The following is a 13,288-nucleotide window of genomic DNA, read 5'->3' as shown; positions in this document are numbered from 1 at the left end:
AGATGTCTACAAATGCCAAAACAAAAAAAGCGAGTTTGAGTCTTTGATCTTTGATCTTGAGTGATAATCATAATATGATTATGATGTCAGAAATAACTATCCATATTTATTTCTGTAAAGCTTACATAGTTCGAGCATTTGAAACGGAACGTTTGCAGTTGTAGCTGATAGTGTTCTTTAGACTTTGCACAGCAGCTTTTAAGCGTCACATAGACAGTCAGTCTGTCATCTCCGTTATTCAAAAATGAGTTTATGGAAAATCAATATTTTATTATGTATGAATAAATTGCACTTGCAAATTCAAACTCTAGACAGTGCCAAAACTCGGAAAATATCAACGACGAAACAGTTTGACTGTCTATATATGTAAGGCATCTTATTTAAAATTTTGACTTCTGTATGTCATTTCATCAAGTAAATATTTAATAGAATAAACGTCTGAGCCAAGTACGAAAACCGAAATCGGTTTAACATGAAAGTTCCGACAAAATACAAAGAAAAGAAAAGAATACATAAATGCGATAAAGTGATGCTTAGAAGATTGACATTGGAACAACTTTTGAGACCATCGGCGCATGCATTATTGATATTTTTGAGTTTTTTTGTGTGGCTTTTGTCTGTTAGATATTTCACTGATATCCCAGGGGTGCGTTTCAACAAAGATTTTAGTCATAAACTGAAATTATCATAGTGTCAGATTTTCGTCATTTTGTTACATATTTGAGTGAATCTGACTTCAGTCAAAATTGAAGACCATAATTATATAAAATAAAGGATTCTACGTTTTTAAGTTTATTGAAGCTATAACTAATAACCTTAAGTAAAATGTCTTAAATCTGATGAATTGTGTGTTGCATGTATTGTGTCAGTAAGATATCTCTCTAATGACCCAGGCGCATATTTTGGCCACTTGACTATCTGTTTATTTAAACAAGTATTTACAACTATGGTGACAATGGTTTCTGCTTAAGCTTTTCAAAAATATTTTTTCCCTTCATTTACAGGTCATTTTCCTCACAAACAATATCACAAATCTCTTATCATCCTATTTAGGGAATTTTATGCCCAAGATTAATTTTGGTCAATACCCTCACATTTTATTATCATTTGACCAACTTCATCATGAGTTAAAGGAGTGATTTCCTACCTGGGAAATTTTTAAACAGTAATACTTCACGTTATTAAAGTCGTTCCTTACATTATTGATGAAATGCCGCATTTTTTAATTATTGTAAACTACATGCGTTTTTCCAAACCCCATTTTATATTCGGTAACAAATCAGAAATATTTCTTACAATTGTAAAGAAAGTGACAAACATTGACAAAGGTCTTCATATTTATTTGCATTGAGTGACACAGACATTGAATGATCATCCTATGATTAAATCTTTCGTTCTTTTGATTAATATTTTGTCGAGAAACGTTTGCCAACATTTACGATGCAGTGGATTGAAAAAGAAAGATGTGGATAAAAAGCCCTATAATTCGAAGCGGAATGCCGTTCGATTTCATCTCTCTCCATTCATAGTCCTAGGAGACAGTTCTTTAATGTCATGTTATACTGTATGCATTAATAAAGAAGGACATGATGAAACAGTTCTGACATATCTAACATGGATTTATGTGTTTTCACTGTTAGCGACGTTTGTTTTTCTAGTAGAATATCCTGTAGCGTACATGCGTGTGTGAGTGTCTGTCTTATGTAATTGCAATCACCTTGGTAATTTATAAAATCGTGAAGCGAACATGCGTGTGTGAGTGCCTGGTTTATGTTATGGCTCACACCTTAGTGAGTTGGACTACACTTTGTGTCGTAATGTGTACAAACAGTAGAGTCTGTTCATTACCAACTATGCTAATTGCAGCTTCATTAACTTTCCTCCACGATAAACGGTAGTCTTAGCGGTGCTCAATAATCACCAAAAAGCCCTAAGTATTATTCAAGGTGAGGAATATCGCGACTCTAAGGGGTTTTAAGTAACGTTAATTTATTAATAACCTTTCTGACCGAAAAGATATAAAAATATTTCTTTCCCTTTTCCATTTTCAGCTCCTACACGTTTGAAATATTTTAGATTTGCTTGTATTTGAATGATGCAATACAGTATTTGGCCAAAGTTTCAGCGTTGAATCGTTCTAAAAAACCGTCAAGTTAAAAGTTTGGCCAAGGATTGCACAATTAGAATAGATCATAAATGTTTCATGCCATAATGGTTTATTTATGCCGTTTTTGTTATATGCAAAATGAAAACTTGAAAAAACATATGTCATGAAAGATCTTAAATAGAAATGAGGATTAGAAATTAAAAGGACATTTTCGTCGCGTATTAGAACTTAGTACGCACCTTTAGACTTATACTGTTTAAGGTAACATTTACAATTACGCTGTTGTTGTTTCTGTTTCGAGGTTAAGCACGCTTCTCTCCAAAATAACTAACAGCTATAATATTTATGTTAAATGACGTGTTTTGGTCGCAGTTGAAAGGCGGCACCCGGCATGCCTGTCAGTATGATTTGTAGGTTAAAGGCTAAAATGATAAAGCAACACACTGTATATCTGTCCTAATGCTGATCTTTTGAAAGTTTTAAACAAAAGCTCTGTGGATGTGTATATTGTTGTTTTGTGTTTCTAGTTTTGGCCCTATGCCCGTGAGCGGGGTTCCAAACTAGGTTAACATGTTCCGATTTGTGGCAAAGTGGCTATATATAATATCAGTATGTCGTAATTGTTGACTGCACTGAGAGAACGAGAATTTGCCTTCGAGGGCCAATAGAAAAGCAATATCGTATTCTAAAATAAAAGCTTTAAGTTACAAATTCAATTTCTATGACGGAAAAGGAAAATGTGAAGTGTGTAAGAGTTCGTCGTTACGAGGGGCATACATTATTCATGAGAAAAGAGATAACAACACACTTACCCATACGAATTATGCTGTGGATTTCAATGGCTAACAAGTTGGCAAACTATCTTTCAGCATATTTGCGTTGAAGATTTGGTTTTTAATCCATGCACATTTACTCGGTTATTGAAACATCCTTATGTCAATAACGTCATTCCGAAACTGCCGCATCTTCATCAAGTTATAGGCAAGAATTGATTATATAATAATAAATACAATAAAACGTTTTTTATGAGTAACGATTCGGTGAAGCTATTTAAAGAATTCAATCCTTTTGCTGATTTGTGAAATATGTCCACTTCTTTGTTTCTTATCCATGGCGAAAGCCACCTTAAATGGTTAATTTTTTCCATTTTTTTTAAAAATAATTTGTAAATTAGATCGTTAAAGGTTTTTTCTTTAGAGCACGCAATTGTGGCTCGAACAGCTCCAAATAGTTTCAAATGCGTCATGTTTCGAAAAAAACAATCATCATACATAGTTTAAATTTCGACAATGTCTGGAAAAAATAACCAATAATAAACAATATGACCTATATAAGTGAAAATTGTTAATCGTTATCCGATATTGTGTCGTACGTCTTGATTGAAAGAACGCAAGGGAGTTTGTGTGTTTCATTGTATTTTTCTAAACCATTTGCCAACAACTCGAAATATAATATGTGTATATACGGAAGGCATGATTAAATAATTATGTTTTGCCTTTACGGGGTTATTGGGGTCATTATATAGGCACGGCTTCATCGTTCATACGTCGGTTCGTTCGCTCGTCCGTTCGTCTTCTCGTCCATTCGTCAGACTCTTATTGTGAGAGCAATTTCACAATAGTCAATGCATGGTATCTCTCAAACCTAATTTAATAGTGTTCGTGTAAAAAACATGTAATTGTTTGAAAAGAAATTGATGACAATAAAAGGATAACTGTGTATCTTTCCATAATAAATACCCTTCAAAAGGAAATATATACTGGTGTAAAATCCATTGATTTAGACGTCTCCAGATGATCCTATTTAAACAAGCTGTTATATTCTTTAACAGAATGACAAATAGCCCCGAGTATATATGACTAAATATGATTTAAAAGACAGACTGACAGACGGATTGACGGACGTATCAACCTTTGTTAGGTACTTTCGCATTACTCCCATTATAAAAAAATATACTCACTTATGCCCCACTGACCATAGCTAACCCTAACCAATAAGCGCTATCTAACAAATTTTATCTTCTGAAGGAATGAGTACCCATTATATTACACTTGTTGTGTGAAGACGGACGGTTTGACGGACGCACAGACATAAAACGCTACTTTCCCACAAATATCGCAGAGATGCAGTTTCATTACTTACTGAATGGTCAGCGTGGACCGACTTTCTAAATAAGGCAAAACCATCTTCATCTCGATTCTTCCTCAGACTTTCTTGGCACGGAGTTGGCAAATCCAGAAAAAATGACAAATTGTTTTGTTTTTTTCATTGACCCTCGTAGACAAATTATCGAGGCAAATATCGACAAAAAACAACGACCATTTTTAACACCACAATACAACCACCATCCTTTAACGATTTGTTTGCAAAGAAAACAAAGAAAAAAGACCAAAACAGACAGTTTATTAGACTTATACGATAGCTCATCGCCTTAAACATATAGTTATAAACATATTGATATTAATGTCACGTATCTAACAGATAACGGAATGTTTTATAAAATGAATTTCAAGGTCCAAAGCAAAAGCATTTCATCATTGATTGTTAACATTGAAAATGAGATTTTTATCATAACTACTATACTAAGCTGTATCAATAATTGAGTTGCGTAAAACAAATGATTCTTTAATATATTTACACACATTTATGGATTTATTTTCATCACATGATGTCAGTATTCGATGAAATTTAAATAAAAATGGATTAAACATAGTAAAATCGTTTGATATATATAAAAAAACATGGTATAGTATTACGTGTATATCGTCCTGTAAGTATTCTTCATGTGAGTACCAAAATTCTTAATTAAACGTAAACTCATCATTCACAAATCTACCATTTACAGGTTAAAAAACACTTTAAATGTGATTTCTTACATTACATTTTGCTGCTGAAATCTATAACAACGGATTCCATTCCATTAGACGATATATTGTTAGGCAGAGCAACTCTTTCTTCTTGTTTGTTTGTGTTTTGATTACTTTGTCTAGCCAGAAAAACAATTTCTGAATGTGGGGCTGATTATGGACGTAAGACTAAGAATATTATCCATCACTTGAAGAAGCAAACCAACCAAATCTTTATCTGGATTTTTAAGACAAAAACGAAATTTCCAAATACCTAAATTGAAAGAAAAAGTAAAAGATATCAATAAATGAATGTTTCACGGTTATAATTGCTCAGGTCTTCATCACCAATCTTATACATAGAGGGCAATTGTTTGTTTCAATGTAAGATCACAATATATTTCACCGAGTGAGCATCAAACCTTATATTTCACGAGTAGAATAGCCACGAATAAAATATTCACTTTTGGTGTTCACTCCCTTTTGATTTTTATCACTGTCAAGAGTTTGAATTTTCAATTGCAGTTAATTCCTAAATAATTGCTTTTCTATTGACCCTCAGAAACCTATGTTTGTTCTGCTTTTAGAACAACAGTGGGGACATATTGACTGTCTAAGAAATACTAGTTTTTGTTCATTTTTTGTTGTTTAATTAGTTTATCAAATCTCTGCAATCTTCTATTGCTTACGTTCCGTTTCAAATGCATGAAACACATTAGCCGTTCTAGCAATAACATCGATCGTTATTTACCGAGTTCATGAATATTACACAAACTCCAACTAACATCGTTGCTGCAATAATATACATCAAACAATCCTCCCGTATTTTTTTATATTTGACAGGTTAATCCTTTTATGCCTTTAAGATAAACATTCATCCTTTCAGCCTGTATAATTTGGCCCTTAAGCCTTTCGATCATTTCGATCAATGACTATAACATTATAGACAGTCACAATACACTGATGTTTAGACTGTCTACATATTGAATCCAATATTACAACGGAAAGTACAGTGACTAGCCTATTAAAGATACATTCTTACTCCGAAATAAAATTAGCACAAATAATACAATTGTGCTAATATACCAAAAAGGATGAATAAATGTCAAAGTAATAAAATAAATAAAAATATGGTTTTTATGAAGGATACCGAGTTAAATTTAAAAGAAGGGTGCAGAAAACACGATATTTCTACCTTATGACACGGTAGTAGATCACAGTAAATGTTTTAGCTGTCACCAATCATTGAATATTTTTGCGTTTTCAGCTATTAAATACACGGTTACAATCTTGTTATCAGTAATTGATATTTTCCATAAATGAATTATTTAGTAAGTAGTTAAAAGGTTTATGTGTAGTATTGATTTTGAATAAGATGTCACTTTAATAGTTCATTTTCGAACATGTATCTTACAAATTGTGGAGATAAATCCAAAAGATAAACTGATTGCACAAATTAAATTTTGTTTGTGTGACTGTTACATTAACATATTTTCCTTACTAGTGATAAAGTTTCAACCAGCAAAGGCAACAGAAAAAAAGAAACCCATAACATATCTTAAAAAAAACCAACCAAACAATATTTATTTACTAATAATTAAAAAAATTGTCCAAAAGGACCCGATCCTTTCATTTGTTGAGTTTCCACACAATTCTACCCACGTCAAGTGCTGAATACTATATGAGCACTTATTAAATCTATCAGACTCTTTAAGAAAAGAAACCAACACAAAGTTGAAATGCAATCCTCACAGAAAAGTCAATGCAATCCAAAATTCGAGAAATGTTCTAGCACTGGTGAAATATTCATCAAGACCTTTTAAAGTAACTTTAACTTACGAGAATTCAAAGATCAGAGAATGTTTCTTTACACACAACATTAAAATGTTCTTGGGCATTCTACAAACATCCCTGGGAACTTTCTCTCAAATTTGGTAAATACTTTGTTTCTTCTAAAGACTTCTAAACATAAAGTACATTGTAAAGGCTAAAACCATTCTTGACAAATATTTAGAAATACCTTTTTAAACTCGGATAGTGATAAACGTGGGTCACTATGTATATGCACCTAGAGTATTTAACAGATAACATGTCTGTAAGTCGTACATTATCAAAAAAGATTGGCATACGACCTTTGGTATAATAAGTATGAACAATATTCAGTGCAACCTAAGATCTCCAAGACCTAAATGATATAATGGAAACTACAAAACAGAGCAAACCATCATTCTACAAAGACCATGATTGGCGCTTGTCAAGTGTTTGAGGAACCTAAGTCAGCAATCTCAAGTGAAAAATGTCGAAGATAGGTCTCTTTGAGCAGTGTGAACGATCTCATTATTCCCTTAAATTGATTTGACCTCTTAAACCACGTGGCATAAAACTTCTGTAACAATTATGGAAAAACTAAGGCGGTGATTGAACCTCATGGTTACAAAGAAGCAAATTTATTTAATGCTTTTCGATGAAATATGTAATTTAACCAGTGAAAAAACAAGAGTGAAAGTATCAATTGGATAATTTCACTGCTAAATAATGCGTGAACATATTACCTTTAAGAACTACTTTTAAAATCTACTGCAGATAGTTCCCTTGATCGTCACTTTTGATACCGAAAATGTTGCAAACAAAACTTCGACATTTAAAGAAGGTTGCATAAGATAAAATAAAGATACTTTTGAAAAAAAAAAACCTAGCCGTTTATCAGAAACTGGTGATCCTGTTTTCAATCTTTTTCTTGAACTTTAAAGTTGATTGTTCGAACAGTTTTATTCATACATACCGTTATAACACGTGATACAAACTTCCCTGGAAATTCACACAACAATTAAAAGTTAAATTGATGATTTTTCCTTACCCCACACATGCCTCAAAATTTGTAAAAACCTAGCGTGGTCTTCACTCTTAACATGGAGAACGTCATGTCTTGAAGCTAATCAGACTGGTCTATGACGGATCATGGTCAAAGTATTATGAAACAAACGCTAGAACCAAGAAAACTATTTTATCCAATGATGAGTCGCACTTGTTTTGCTTACACGTCCGACCTTTAAAACTTTCATTTAATAGATGGCGACGTAGTAATTTCGTCATGAAATCGTGCCCTGTTTAATTCAAAAGGAATTTCATGCATTATCTGTATTTATTTGGAACATAGATGCATTGATAAAAGTGCAGTCGTTAATGCTCATAAACTGTTGGCACTAACACCGAGTGAATAATAACCTTTAAAAACATCGAAGAAGTTTTTATCCAAAAACTGGATATAGGAAGTTACAGCTATGTCATCAGAAGCAGCAAGAACATACTATTTTCAAAACACGGGGTAATACTGCTTGCTACAGATTGCACCTTAAAAAGCACGAAAATATAAATTGCGTGCTTTGGTCCTTCAAAACTACTTCAGCTTTTTGGTAATTGTTATACAACAAAAATAAAAAGTCAAAGGACAGCGATGAACGAGTTTTATGTATTTCTTTAATCTGAAAGCATTCATCGTTTTTTTGAAATTATTTCTTTGAGTCCTGTTCGTTCAGCTTTTACATTATAGATGTATTTCACTTGGAGACTCCTGATACTCATTTTTAAACATCACGTTAGTGGCAATTGCAATGTCTCCCCGCGAACTGATGTAAAGGCAACTGCTGCATCTAACTTGTTTATTTTATTTCTGGATATTGTTTAGCCAATTGCAGAAAGGGTTTGGAATGTTGTTTTAATTATTGTTCTTTCTATTGATAAACGACCTTATTTTCATGTAAGTCGGTCATTCTTCCGCCCCGTGGGTTTTGCATCATCACGTTGTGTTTGCTTTCATTTCAAAGATAATCTCTCAGAAATGAGGTGGCGAAATCCATTGATTTAGCTGTCTGCAGATGATCCGATCTAAACAACTTAGCTCTTTTATTATATAACAGAATGACAAAAAAACCCCGAGAATTTATGACTAAATATGATTTAAAAGACAGACAGACAGACTGGCGAATGGACGGACGTCTCAACCTTTCTCGCTAAGGCGACCCGGGTTCGATTCCCGGCCTTGGCGCATGTGAGTTTGGTAAGTGGTCACTAAGCCGGACAAGTGGGTTTTCTCCGGGTACTCCGGTTTCCCCCATAACACAAGGTCATACTTTCGCGCAACATCGTGCCAGCGAGAGTGACTTAGTATAAGCTTCATAGCTTCCTTCACAATCGTTGTAAAATATATAATGGTTAAAGATAACCCGTACACATAAACGCTTTGTAACAAGTTTATCTTCTATAAGTAATGGAGGAATAAGTGACCATTATATACCCATTCGTGTGTGTAGACGGAAAGGTGGACGGCCGGTCAGACATAAAAAGCTACTTTTTCACAAATTTCACACAGAAGTAACATTGTCATTATTTACTGAATGATCATAGTGGACCGATTTTGTTAATGTGGCATGACTTGTTAACAAAGGCAATGAGAAAAAATATATTTTACTTTTCTGAACTGTACTATATATATACATGTATATAATATTTCTAAAATATATTCACAAACATTATTCAATTTCTTTTTATCACATGCTGTAAGTAATCGATGAAATTTGAAGACAAATGGATTAACATAGTAAAATCGTTTAATAAAAGTTTAACGATAATATCGACAAATGCATCTGAAGTGATAATCATCCGCAATGTCCCTACTATTACAACAAAAACATTACTGTTCGTCATGTGGTATATTATTACGTGAATATCTTACAGTTCGTTTCTTAACAGTAGTACCAAAACTATTAATTTAAGAAAGTGTAAGCGTAACCTTATTAGTCAAAAATATACCATATACCGCTTTAAAACAATTGCATTGTGATTTCTAACATCATAATTATAGCACACTCTTAATTTCCCTTTGATGCATCTCGCTGCAGACATCTATATCGACGGACTCCATTAGACGATATATTCATAGGCAAAGCAACTCTTTCTTCTTGTTTGTTTGTCTTTTGTTTACTTTGTCTAGCCAGAACAAATATTTCCGAATTGAAAGCTGATTATGGACCTTAAAATAATCATTGTGTTCATTAGTTGATGAAACAAACGAACAAACGCCTTATCTCTTGTGTTTAAAGACAATACGAAATTTCCACATACCTAAATTGAAAGCAAACAGTTTATTAACAAGTAGTAAATTAGATTAATGTATTACTAAAATAATTGTTCAATATATATGCAAAAAGCTACAGAAACATGCTCAGTAGCAAAAAGTTTAAACATAAACCCGGTTTAGTGGCAATGGGCAAACGCCAAAGACATAGAACACACAATCACAAACAATTACGAAACTAATACATAGAGGATAATTGTTTGTGTCAATGTAAGATCGCAATATATTTTACCGACTGAGCCCCCAACTTTTGTTGCCAAAATATATACGAATGGAACGTCATTTCGGAAATAACGTCTTTAAATTGAGTACCTGCCCTGTGCGCGCTGACGTTTGATATGGAATAAGAGCGGGCAAAAATTTCAGAACAGTGAAAAATAACAAAACGGTATAAGTGTCTGTGTGGATTTAGATTTAACATGAATATTATTAAAGTAATATATTTTTTAAGTGTGTAATTTGTTTAAGAATCAATATTCGATTTATTTCGGTTGCTTATAATGATACGACCACCAAACAGAACAGAGAACAGAGACCAGCATGATAATACGTTAAACCGGCACAGCAGCATTTAATTTTTTACAGTTTCACAAACTTTAATTTAAATTTAAGTAATTAAGTAATTTAAAAACATGTAAGTGAACCTTTAATTCCATAAATATGAAAAAGTACAAAAAATCATAAAACAACTTCAGTGATCTTCGTGTCGACAGAAGTTGAAGACAATTTCAGACATTTTCTAGAACTGTTGACACTCAAGACTTTTTAACATTGAAAAAGTCCCAAGATCAATGAAGATGGCCATAGTATACAAAATGATAAAGTTCCAGTACATTTTACCAAAGTCTTCCGGAACGTCTTTACATACAATAAATAGAAAATTATTGAAATTCTAAGCAAACCTTGAGTAGGGAGGCATAATGTGTTTAGAAAAAAACAATATGCATATTTAACAAGATTTTTAAACAAATGACAATTAAGTACTGAATTCAAAATAACTTACAATGTTATTCCAATGGTATTTGCGCCGTAGCTTTAATGATTTGATAGATTAAATGACTTAATACACACAAAATGTATCTCCATGTGAATGCAGTAAATGTATTATTAAGGTAATTAAACTATTTCGACGTTGTAAATTTTCTAGTTTTATCACTGTCTAGAGTTTGAATTTGCAATAACAGTTTATTCCTAAAGAATAATATATTGATTTTCTATTGACCGTCGGATACATATCGTTGTTTTGCTTTTGACATAACAGAGGAGACATACTGACTGTCGAAGAAATACTAGTTTATGTTCATTTTTTTGTGGTTTAATTAGTTTATAAGATCTCTGCCAGTTACAATTGCTTACGTTCCGTTTCAAATGCCTGAAATACATAAGCTGTTACATGGGTAGTTATTACCGATTCCACGAATATTTCGCCAACTCTAACTCACATCGTTTCGACATCAGTTTACGGGAATACCATATCATACATCTTCTGTCTGTTACCCTATCGAGGGCCCATATTGTATATTTACCGTCTGTTACTCTGTCGAGGGCCCATAGTATACATCTACCGTCTGTTACTCTATCAAGGACCCATAGTATACATCTACCGTCTGTAACTCTATCGAGGACCCATAGTATACATCTACCGTCTGTTACTCTATCGAGGACCCATAGTATACATCCACCGTCTTTTACTTTTTCGAGGGCACATAGTATACATCTACCGTCTGTTACTCTGTCAAGGCTTATAATAAAGATATTCTGTGTGTTCTATGTCGAAAGCAAAAAATTATAAATCTACTGTCTGTTACCATGTCGAAAGTCCATATTATCGATTTATCGTCTGATACATTGTTGAAGGCCCATGTTACCGGATACTGTTTATTACATTATTGAAGGCCCATGGTACCGAATACTGTTTATTACATTGTTGAAAGCCCATGTTACCGGATACTGTGTATTACATTGTCGAAGGCCCATGGTACCGAATACTGTTTATTACATCATTAAAGGCCCTTGTTACCGGATACTGTTTATTACATTCTTGAAGGCCCATGTTACCGGATTAACCGATATTATGAAGACTGCAGCTCATTCTATGATTAATATGATAATAATTTGGTATTGGAATGAGTGTGACGTTGCAAGTTCGAAACCGGTCAGTGATTTCCTCAGCGTTTTGACTGGCCTTACCATTATTTTCCATAATGTTGCCCCTGCATTATTATTTTGTAAAACAGGTGGTGATTATAAGTATCTTCCATGGCCGAGAGTGTAAGATAGGTTCATCCCGACCTGAGCGTAGGGTGTTTTGCGGAAACGAGGTTTACCGAGTTTCCGCAAAAAACCTTGCGCGAGGGCTGGGATAAACCTATCTTACACCAGCGGCTATGGTAGATGCTTTTTCTCCCACTTCAGTTAAACAAAATTAAGTAAAAATGTATTTTTTGCTGGAACTCTTTTGTGCTTAGTAAAAATAATTGGGCATGGATATGCGATAATTCGTGGTTGTCATTGATATGCGCGCAGCGATTCAGATGATGTTATTAGTCAAATCGGTCTTTAAATAGCTCTAAGGAGAGTGAAGCATTATTTCTTGAAAGGTGCGTAACTGTTTTATGGTGACATTTGAAGCGAGAAATAATTAGGTAGCGTTCTAAATATTACCACAAGAAAATGTTTCCAAAATGCTACAGACGACAGTCTTTAACAAGGGAGGTAATAACAATGTGGAGACCATTAAAAAGAAGTTCCATACGTGCATTTTATCTTCGCCCGTGGGCAAGATAAGAATTTCTAGCATAGCTAAGTTATTGGATCTACTTATCTGAGGTGGGAGAAATAAACATCAATTACATGGGTACGAATATAAAAAAACAAAATTGACTACACTTGGAATTCGACTAAATGGTTACTTTGCCACTCTGCATAGCGCGCCTTTTTAGAATAAGCAACAAGTCTACGTATATGATTATAAACGTTGACTTGCATTGTTTTTCGCCCCGATGTTGACATGCAGAACCTCGGCGTTGTTTTCGATTGCTGATTGTAATGTTTTCGTTTGTCCAAACATAAGAACAGTGTAAGATCGTTCTTTTGACGTTTCCGATTAGTATAACAATAATGCCTATATTATTCATGTTTTGTGATTTGATTTTTTAGAGTGGCACAACCTGTCTTTTTAACACATTGTCACGGTGTTCC

Source organism: Mya arenaria, chromosome 2 (assembly GCF_026914265.1).
Source record: "Mya arenaria isolate MELC-2E11 chromosome 2, ASM2691426v1".
Taxonomy (NCBI): Eukaryota; Metazoa; Mollusca; class Bivalvia; order Myida; family Myidae; genus Mya; species Mya arenaria.
Note: the sequence above shows the minus strand (reverse complement) of the source record.